Here is a 9,797-nt window from a genome sequence, read left to right as displayed (position 1 = left end):
GTATCATCAGCAAACTTGCTGAGGGTGGCCACTATCCCCTCATCAAGGTCATTTGATGAAGATGTTGAACAAGACCGGACCCAGCACAGACCCCTGGGGGACACCACTGGTTACAGGTCTCCAGCCAGACTCTGCACCACCAACGACGACCCTCTGCGCTCTGCCAGTCAGCCAGTTCTCAACCCACCTCACTGTCCACTCGTCTATCCCACACTTCCTCAGCTTTGTTATAAGGATGTCGTGGGAGACAGTATCAAACGTCTTTCTAAAATCAAGGTAGATTACATCTACCGCTCTTCCCCCATCCACCCAGCATGTGACAGCATCATAGAAGGCCACCAAGTTGGTCGAGCACGACCTCCCCTTGGTGAACCCATGCTGACTACTCCTGATAAACTCCTTTTCTCCCAGTTGTCTGGAGATGGTATCCAGCACAAGCTGTTCCATCACCTTTCCAGGGACGGAGGTGAGGCTGACAGGCCTATAATTACCCGGATCTTCCTTCTTGCCCTTTTTGAAGACCGGAGTGACATTGGCTATCCTCCAGTCTTCAGGGACCTCCCCTGTTGTCCAAGACCTCTCAAAAATGATGGAGAGCGGTTCGGCAATGATCTCCGCCAGCTCCCTCAGCACCCGTGGATGCACCCCATCAGGTCCCATGGACTTGTGGACTTTAGCACTGCCTAGGTGCTCACGCACGTCCTCTTTCCTGACTAAAGGGAAGTCTCCCATTCCTCAGACCCTCTCCCTAACCTCCAGGGTGTGGGATTCCTGCGGGAGAGCCTTTTCACTGAAGACAGAAGTAAAGAAGTCATTCAGTATCTCTGCCTTCTCAGCATCCCCCATTACGAGAATCCCCCCCTCACTTAGTAAGGGGCCCACATTCTCTCTAGTTTTCCTTTTGCTGTTAACATACTTGAAGAAGCCTTTTTTATTATCCTTTATCACTTTAGCTAGATTCAATTCCAGACGGGCTTTAGCCTTCCTCGTTGCATCCCTGCAGGCCCTGACTACATTCCTATATTCTTCCCAAGTGGTCAGACCCTTTTTTCCACATTTCATGGACCTTCTTCTTTCCTTTGAGCTTGCGCATGAGCTCCTTGTTCATCCACAAAGGTCTCCTGCCACTTTTTCCCGATTTCTTGCTCATAGGGACACACTGATCCTGAGCTTGGAAGAAGAGCTGTTTAAATGCTGACCAGCTCTCAGAGGCCCCCTTACCTTCTAACACCCGAGCCCACGGGATAGCTCCAAGTAGGTCCCGGAAGAGATCGAAGTTGGCTCTTCTAAAGTCCAGGGTAGCAATCCTACTTATTGCTTTGCTTCTTCCACTCAGGATCTTGAACTCCACCATCTCATGATCACTACAACCCACACTGCCCCCAACCTTTACTTCCTTAACAAGTCCATCCCTGTTGGTGAGAATAAGGTCCAGTAACACCCCTCCCCACGTCAATTCCTCCACCACCTGCATCAGAAAGTTGTCTTCAACGCACTGCAAGAACCGTCTGGACCGTGCGTGCCTGGCCATGTTGGTCATCCAGCAAATATCTGGATAATTGAAGTCCCCCATAAGCACCAGTGCCTGGGAACGTGATGCTACATCCAGTTGCTTTTGGAAGGCCTCATCAGCCTCCTCATCCTGATCAGGGGGCCTGTAGTACACACCCACAACAGTGTCACCCTTACCAGCCTGCCCCTTGATTCTCACCCATAAGCTCTCCACCGCTACATCACTCTCCCCCAAGTGAAGTTCAATACATTCTAGCTGCTCTCTCACATAAAGAGCAACTCCACCACCCCGCCTAGCCAGCCAATCTTTCCTAAAAAGCACATAGCTCTCCATGACAACATTCCAGTCATGCGAGCTGTCCCACCACGTTTCCGTGATTGCAATGTGATCATGACCTCGTGACCGCACGTAGAACTCCAGCTCTTCCTGTTTATTCCCCATACTTTTCAATGCTGTCTCTGATAGCTGTTTCCCTAACAACCTACAGTAGCCATCTAGCTCTGTATTTGTTTTGATGTAATAGTAAATAAATCAATGAATAAACATAACTCATGCTAAATGCTAAATAGTGAGAACCATACATATGAGAAGAATCTATTCATTTCCTTCATACAATCACTGAACTGTTTGTGTTGGAAGAGACCTTTAAGGGTAATCTAGTCCAACTCCCCTGCAATGAACAGGGACATACAGACAGGTTGCTCAGAGCCCTGACCAGCCTGACTGTGGATGTCTCCAGGGAGGAGGCATCCACCACTTCTCCAGGCAACCCATTTCAGTGCTTCACCACCCTTATTGTAATAAACTTCTTTCTTATATCTAATCTAAATCTTCCTTTTCAGTTTGAAACCATTTCCCCTTATCCTGTCACAAAAGACTGTGCTGAAGTCTATCCCCTCTTTTTCTATAACTCCCTTTAAATATTGAAAAACCACTATCAGGTCTTCCTGGAGCCATCTCTTCTCCAGGCTGAACAGCTCCAGCTCTCTCAGCCTGTCCTCTCAGGGGAGGCGTTTCATCCCTTGCATCAGTTTGTGGCACTCCTCTGAACACACTCCAACAAGTCTATGTCTCTCCTGTACTGAGGACTACACATCTGGACACAGTACTCTAGGTGAGGTCTCACCAGCACAGAGTAGAGGGGCAGGATCACCTGCTGGTGATGCTTTTTTTGATGCAGCCCAGATACGGCTGGCTTTCTGGGCTGTGAGGGCACATTGCTTGCTCTTGTCCAGCTTACTGTCCACCAGTAAGTCCTTCGCAGCAGGGCTGTGCTTTATCCTTACATCCTCCAACTTGTATTGATAGAGGGGGTTGCCAAACCCAGGTGCAAGACCTTGCACTTGGTTTTGTTGAACCTTGTGGTGTTTCCTCGATCCCACTCCTCGAGACTGTCTAGGTCTCTCTGGATGGTATCCCATACCTCTAGCATGTCAACTATAGCACACAACTTGGTGTCATCCACAAACTTGGTGAGGGTGCACTCCATCCCACTGTGTATACAATTGATGAAGATATTAAGTAGCATCAGTCCCAGTACAGATCCCTAAGGGATACCCAACCTCTGGTTATTTCTTAACTGATTATATTTAGGCATACTATTCTGCCTTCATCCTTGTTGATCCGAATCTTGTTAATCTTTAAGACATCTTCTAGTTTATTATAACCTTTTTTCTTTTTTTTAAATTATCTTCAAATTATATCCTTATTTCTTTATTCTTCCACATTCTCCCAGTAGTTTTAGCAGTACACCACCTGCAAGGACAATGAAATGTTTCTTATTAAGTAATAATAGTTATTAATTTTCATTTGAAATATTAGTGTCTTCCCTCTTTTCTGATAATGAACAAAGAAGTTGCTTTCTGAAAATTGTGTTTATAGCAAACTCATACTTTGTAGTACTTTCATTAAGACCATATTTCTCCAGCTTACTTAGGAAGAATACGACTTGACAGTGAAATAGTATCAAGAAATTAAACATGAAGTTTCTTCTTTATTCCCCAAGATTGTTACCTTTAAATCTTCTAACACTAATGTTTAACGCAAGCATCTCGTATGGCTTTGATTTCTCTGCAGTCAGAGGTATAACGTGTTTTTCATTAAGAAAGTCCAGATTACATTAGCAATTATTTTATAGTAAACAATATCTATTTTCCAACTCCAGTAATCTGTAATAAACAGTAAGAAAAATTACAAAATACATACCTGTGCTTATAAACTGTTGTCAAGGACATACATTTCTTTCTTCCTTTCACTTCCATTCTATTCAAGACTTTGTTTTTGTGTGGTCTCCTTTAAATTCGAATGCTATAGAACAAATATTCCTTCTCTTGATCTACTCAGTATATGTATTCAACATGTGCTAAGCACGTTATTAAACTGACATTAAATCTCACTTATTGAAATCTTCCAAAGTTCAGTCTAAGCAAACTAAAAAATATTACTGAGTTACTGAAAATATATTTGAACTTCAGTTGGTGAAATCTTCAGGTTACCAGTAACTTAGACTTTCAGTACGTGAATTGTCACTGCCTGCTATAAGCTTTCCTAACATATTCCTGTGTAACAATAAGAGTAAAGTCACATTTTTTCACTAAAATTGTGGAACACAACTGATATTTTTATCTTTTACTACAAAAGAGTGCAGCTGAACTGTTAAAGGCAAACCTTTGATGGATTTTTTTTTATCAGAAAGCTGAATAGCCATAGTGCCTCATTATTCTGTGTGTTTCTCAATTTTCCTATCCAAAGGATAAGCTATTTTTAAAATGACTTTCCTTTGTGTGGGAGATATAGCGCTGTGCAGCTTCCAGTATTTATTTCTCATTTACACACTTGTTATAAGAAAAGAAGGCAAATAACAAAATGCATACACTTACTCCTGTAGAAAGCAATAACAATATTTCTGGCTGTATTAAATCTTTAATAGCTCTGTAAGTTCTCAAATTTCTGAAGAGAAATAAATTCCAGTGCAATTATGCAAACTCATAAATATTTGGATATACTCAGGCAGTAGACAGCTATATGTTCTGCTTTGGGTAGTTTGCAACTGCTGTTAATGTTTCAAGGAAACTTATGTCACCAAGTAGATTACACATTCCAGCAAAGTACAGAGAAATCTTTTAACAATAAGCAGAGGTATATGTGATCAGAATCAATTATCAGGTATCACCTGAAAAATAGTGTTGCAACTTACCAGTTCACGAAACTCAAAGGTGTTAGGGACAAAAATGGTAGACAACACTCCTCAGAATTAACACAGACAAGGATTTTCATACTGATTTTCTTATACCCAGAGACTTCAAAGTAAATCTGGACCTGAAAGTTATTTCTGTTTTCTTAAAGAGATGTCTGGGCCTTTACCTCAGAGTCCTTACCTCCCCATTACTTTTCCAGGTCTATATATGCTCCAGAACACCTTCAGTGGGAATGCACAGATGAAAGGGAAACAAAATTTGTCCTCCCAAATATGAGGTTATTGACCGTTACTACTACAAATTTGAATATAAACTTAACAAAGTACTCCATTTTATCTGTCATATATGGATGCAACTTAAATTAGTCTAAAACATTTTTAAAACTCCTAACACTCCTAACAAATTAACATAAACCATTGACATATTTGAAGTTACATTTGTCAGGAGTGGAAATAATCCAAAAATGCTGTCCTGGACACTGTCAAATTAATCAATAACAATATCTTTGTCTCTTCTGCTAAAGAAGAATTTTTTTTTTTTTACTTTAGTTTTATTAGTTTACTATACACTTTATTCCACCAATCTTCCTCTCATGATTCAATAGATCATTATGCACCTGAATTTCCTATAGAAAATTCTGTCTAATCACACATAGTTCTTCACTTTTACATAAAAGCAGTTTCTTTCTTTCCTGACCTACCCTCTTTAACTATGGACATAAACATGGGAAGATAAAGTAACATAAGAGCATAACAACAGGTAGTCTTAGGCTGATTTAAGAGTAGCCCATTGGTATTTGTCCCTTGCAAATCTTTCTAATTGAATTATACTGAAAGTGGTCCAAGAAGTTCACGTGAAATTATCTGCAATGTTCATGTGCAATCTACAATTCACTGTGATGTCCTTGCGTTCAATTTACATAGACATAATATAAATACGTATACTTCTATGTAATATGTTTAAGCTATGTGCATGTAAGTTTTATAAACATTTACATATGCATACATGCAAGCATATATGTGTAAAAATCAATGTTGTAGCCCTGTGAAAAGGGAAACAGTAAATCTCCAGTATTTGAGAATACTAATACAGCTTGATTTCCACATTCCTGTCACAAACCGTCAGCCATTAGTATGAATACAAGCAGAACTATAGGAATTCAACAAAAGACATGAAGTGCCTTTAATCTTGAACTCATTGGCAATAGTAAAGTTTTATCTTACTTTGGTATTTTTAATATTATCATTCATTAAACTACCCATAACAACCCATCATTCTTTGACAAGTTGAAATGCTTAAGTAGACTATGATAGAGCAATAAATACTAAAATGATCACATTATTTATTTTATTATTTTCCAGTGAAAAATGGAGGCCAATTAAAGTTTTAGTGTTGAAATGTCTTTGGCTGGCACCACAGGAGAACAAGCTGGAGATAGCAACCAGAAAACCAGACTGAGTGGTTTGCTACATAAAACCATGAATAAAGATAACGATAAATATTTTGGACATTATGTTCATTGCTTGCTTTCCTTCCTAGGTCCACTCTTTCCAAAGCAAACCAGTATTAAAATAGACATAACAAACATTTACATTTTAGTATTTTTCTCCTAACTCTATCAGGCTAATGATAAATGATTTTTTTTTCATGTCTTTCCAGGGGGTTACCTGTCCCTTCCAGGGCATAACTCTTCCATGACCTCTTCAGTGAATATCCACTGTTCCAACTTTCAGCTCTCTCAAGTCTCTGCTGTACTCCTGGGATCCTAGTTCACACAGACACAAAGCATGAGCCAGCTCTAAATTCATAATTGGTGTTTCATTGCTGATAAATTACTTCAAAGGTAAGCAAATTGCATTAGTGTAATGGAAGAGTGAGATCTAACCTTTCAGTAACTATCACTGGTAGGATGCAGTCACAGCTACTCCTACAGGTAGATTCCTAGCTCTATTGCATAGCAACTAGATCTGCCACACATCTATCTGTAAAACAGTTCTAACTGCATATTCTTGACCCAATTATTGTAACTGTTGTATTTCCAAATCCTCAGTTACAGACAAGATGGGAGTGGCCAAATTTTAATAGAGATGTAAACAACACCAGCAAGAAGTTGGAAAAAGCTTTTCAGTTTCTTTAATTTAGCCAGTTGCATTTACTTTCCTTCAATTTCCACTCTAAAGCATCAATCTTAACTTCTGTACAATTTCAACCAAACAGCAAAATAATAATTTAACAGATTAAATGGCAATAAAAACATTCAATTCAGCCTTTCTTATGAGCCTTTCTTATGCTGGAGATCTCAAACTGGAAATACCTCAGGGGAATATTTATATTTCCTGATGAAAACCTGTATTATTTGATTTATATATTTTTTTATGTTTTAATATGAAGTCCTACTTCTCTGTCGCATTGAAACATCATCTGATTTTGAATCTTTCCAAGAAAGACTTTCTGATAATCCAAAGGCCTGTTTACATCAGGGAAAACCCTACACAGTGCCTAGTCTCTATTACAGTATGGACATCATAAGTCATGCTGTGATAGAATATTCCAGAATTACTGCAAACTCCTGTTTAGAGTCCTGAAGCTGCTGACAAGGCTCACAACTTTTGTACAGCTTCCCAAAACATTAAATAAGTACTGGGATCTCAGACTAACAAATTTCCAATATAAGCAACAAGGCAGAGAGATGTACAAGAGTATTTTTTTCCCTCACCTCCAAACATCTGCAATATCTTTTCGTTGTTTCATTTTTATTGAATTGAAAAGGAGTGCTACTGATTTAAAAATCATTCAATTTCTTTGGCATCTTTTTTACTATTCAATTTTTACAGATGATATCTTCATGAAAATCAGTGTGATTAAACAGATTTCTTTCTGTTTTACCAGCTGATGTATGTACTTCACACATTTAACACCATCTTTTTTTTTTTTTTACATCAGGCATGGTCAGTTTTATCATTTTTGCTCTAAAAGAAGCACATTCAGATAGAGATGATATGAAAACTCATTTGATTCCTTTTCCAGTTATGCACCACACATATAGAAGTGAAAAGTAGATCCAGTATATCAAACTGCCTTTAAAACTGACTGGGTGTCTAACAGAGTGTGCCTTTCAAACACTTTCCAAGATTGTATATCTTTCTAGCTTGGAAAATGATGTCCCAGATCTTCTAATACCACTAAGCGGAGATACTAGACTGCTTACGATGTAGATAAATTCTCCTTTATTTATAATTTTCTTTTGGAAAAATAAATTGTTCCCTTTCTCTCCCTCCTCTCCTACTTTCTTCTTCCTCACCTTCTAATCTTTGAAATTAGAAATGTATCATCTTTTTTCTTTCCTTTTCAGCTCTAAAAGATACTTGTTGCCATTTCATCAGCCCGACAGCCACATTATTCCTCAGGTCACACTATAAACATATTCCTAGCTTAGCGAAAGTACAATCTGAAATGCATGAAAGGTCTATGAAATACAGTCCCAAATACCACTTTCTTAGGACTCCATGTAGTGTAAGGAGTCAAGATTTATAACCATCTCAGCCTGCAAGTCTTACTCTGCATCTAATGTGTTTTGTTTGTTTGTTTTGCTTTCCTTAAGGAATCAGAAAACAAAATTTATAGTCTATTCTGCACCTTAATCTTGGGAACACGGCTGCTGCAGAGTGGATGGGAGAGCTGGTGACAAAAGATAATGCTTGGACAATGATGGATCATATCTGAGAATACTAATAAAGTAAGCTAAAAGAAAAACAAAGTGTCACTTTGTTTGATTTCTCTTTCACAATACACTTCTAACAGGATAAAATGTATCTAGTTCACTAATTTCAAGTGATGAGTCATAGCATACAACAATCCTTAAACATTTGATATTTGAGTTCAGATAGTTGGTTCTTTGGATTATAATTGTTTACTTCTTACGTGATTTATAGCAAGTGGAAGCCTCTTACCAGAACTATTCCCAAAATGGTCTGCATTCATGAATTTAAAGACTTTAATCAGGAGCCCTATTTCTTGTCATTCCTGGCGTATCAGGCCAAGAATGGTAATAAAGTTATAAAGGTAACACATCCAAGTATTCATTCTGCAAACAGCTTAGGAAAAATATCCTTTGAAACAGCAGACTTGGTAAATTATATTTTCAGGGATGCTCTGCAGGCTTATGAGGATTTATACTTTCATAAGCTCTGTGACTTAGTCATTTGGGTGTTTTAACTTTTAAGAATCAAACAGATGCTGCATCACATGTTATGGCATCTTGACATCTTCTCAGTTTCAGGCTGCTCCTTTACTGGAGTGATGGAGTTTGTCCAGGGCCTGGCCTGGACAATTATAATTAAATGAGGAAGGAAGAGGTGACATGAAGTTAATTATGGACAGACATGAAGGCACATTAGAAAATTTTAAGAGTATTTGGTACCAGAAAAAATAAAACTTAGAGTCACAAAATCATTAATAAGAAGTCAAGTTGGCAACCAGTGATTTGGAATTGTTTACAATTAGAGCAGGAAAAAAATTCAGGAAGAGCAAGAAAATACATTAACAAACTAGAAAATATGCCTACTAAAATACAACACACATAGAAATGAAGCACCCTCAAACAGGTCCATATTCAATATGTTAAAAAACCAAATAAGACTGGGATTGAGGCATAAAGTTTACTTCCACGCACATCATCATAGTAGCCAAAGTAGAGTCATAATACTGTTGGAAAAGGCAAGTGTGGATACCCTTAGGCTGCAATGAATGCCACTGATGCCCATGACTGCAGCTGTATGGCAGCTTGGTGCAGCACAGCCTCGCGCTCTCTATGCTAACTGTGCATTCAGGCCAAGCAAAAAGGGGACTGTTGGGGCAGCAGGGCTGTATGTGACCTTATAGAGTCACCCCAGGGGCATCAAAGGGCTGTGGGTTTGGACTGACCCTCACTGAGATCACGGGAAAAGCTTTAGTCCTGCTGGACTTGGCAATAGAGACTGTCTCTGTTCTTTCTGCATCTCCCCCTCAGGTATTTTGATTCACTACTTCTGGCAAGAAGTCTTGCACCTAGAATACCAAGGGCAGTCATGCTGCTGCCCTCATGGTGC

The 9,797-nt window shown here is 39.1% G+C and overlaps 1 long non-coding RNA gene across 1 annotated transcript in view; it reads left to right on the top strand.

The window, feature by feature from the left end:
- Nucleotides 1-8,534, top strand: part of LOC104910237 — a 16,541-nt gene extending 8,007 nt beyond the window's left edge. Inside the window, exons 2-3 of the long non-coding RNA XR_792903.3 lie at nt 6,370-6,553; nt 8,312-8,534. This is a non-coding gene — a long non-coding RNA (uncharacterized LOC104910237). The remainder of the gene's footprint in view (nt 1-6,369; nt 6,554-8,311) is intronic.
- The last annotated feature ends 1,263 nt before the right edge of the window (nt 8,535-9,797 follow it).

The sequence above is a fragment of the Meleagris gallopavo genome, chromosome 3 (assembly GCF_000146605.3).
Source record: "Meleagris gallopavo isolate NT-WF06-2002-E0010 breed Aviagen turkey brand Nicholas breeding stock chromosome 3, Turkey_5.1, whole genome shotgun sequence".
Taxonomy (NCBI): Eukaryota; Metazoa; Chordata; class Aves; order Galliformes; family Phasianidae; genus Meleagris; species Meleagris gallopavo.
The sequence above is the reverse complement of the archived record's forward strand: the minus strand, read 5'-3'. Positions and strand labels throughout refer to the sequence as shown.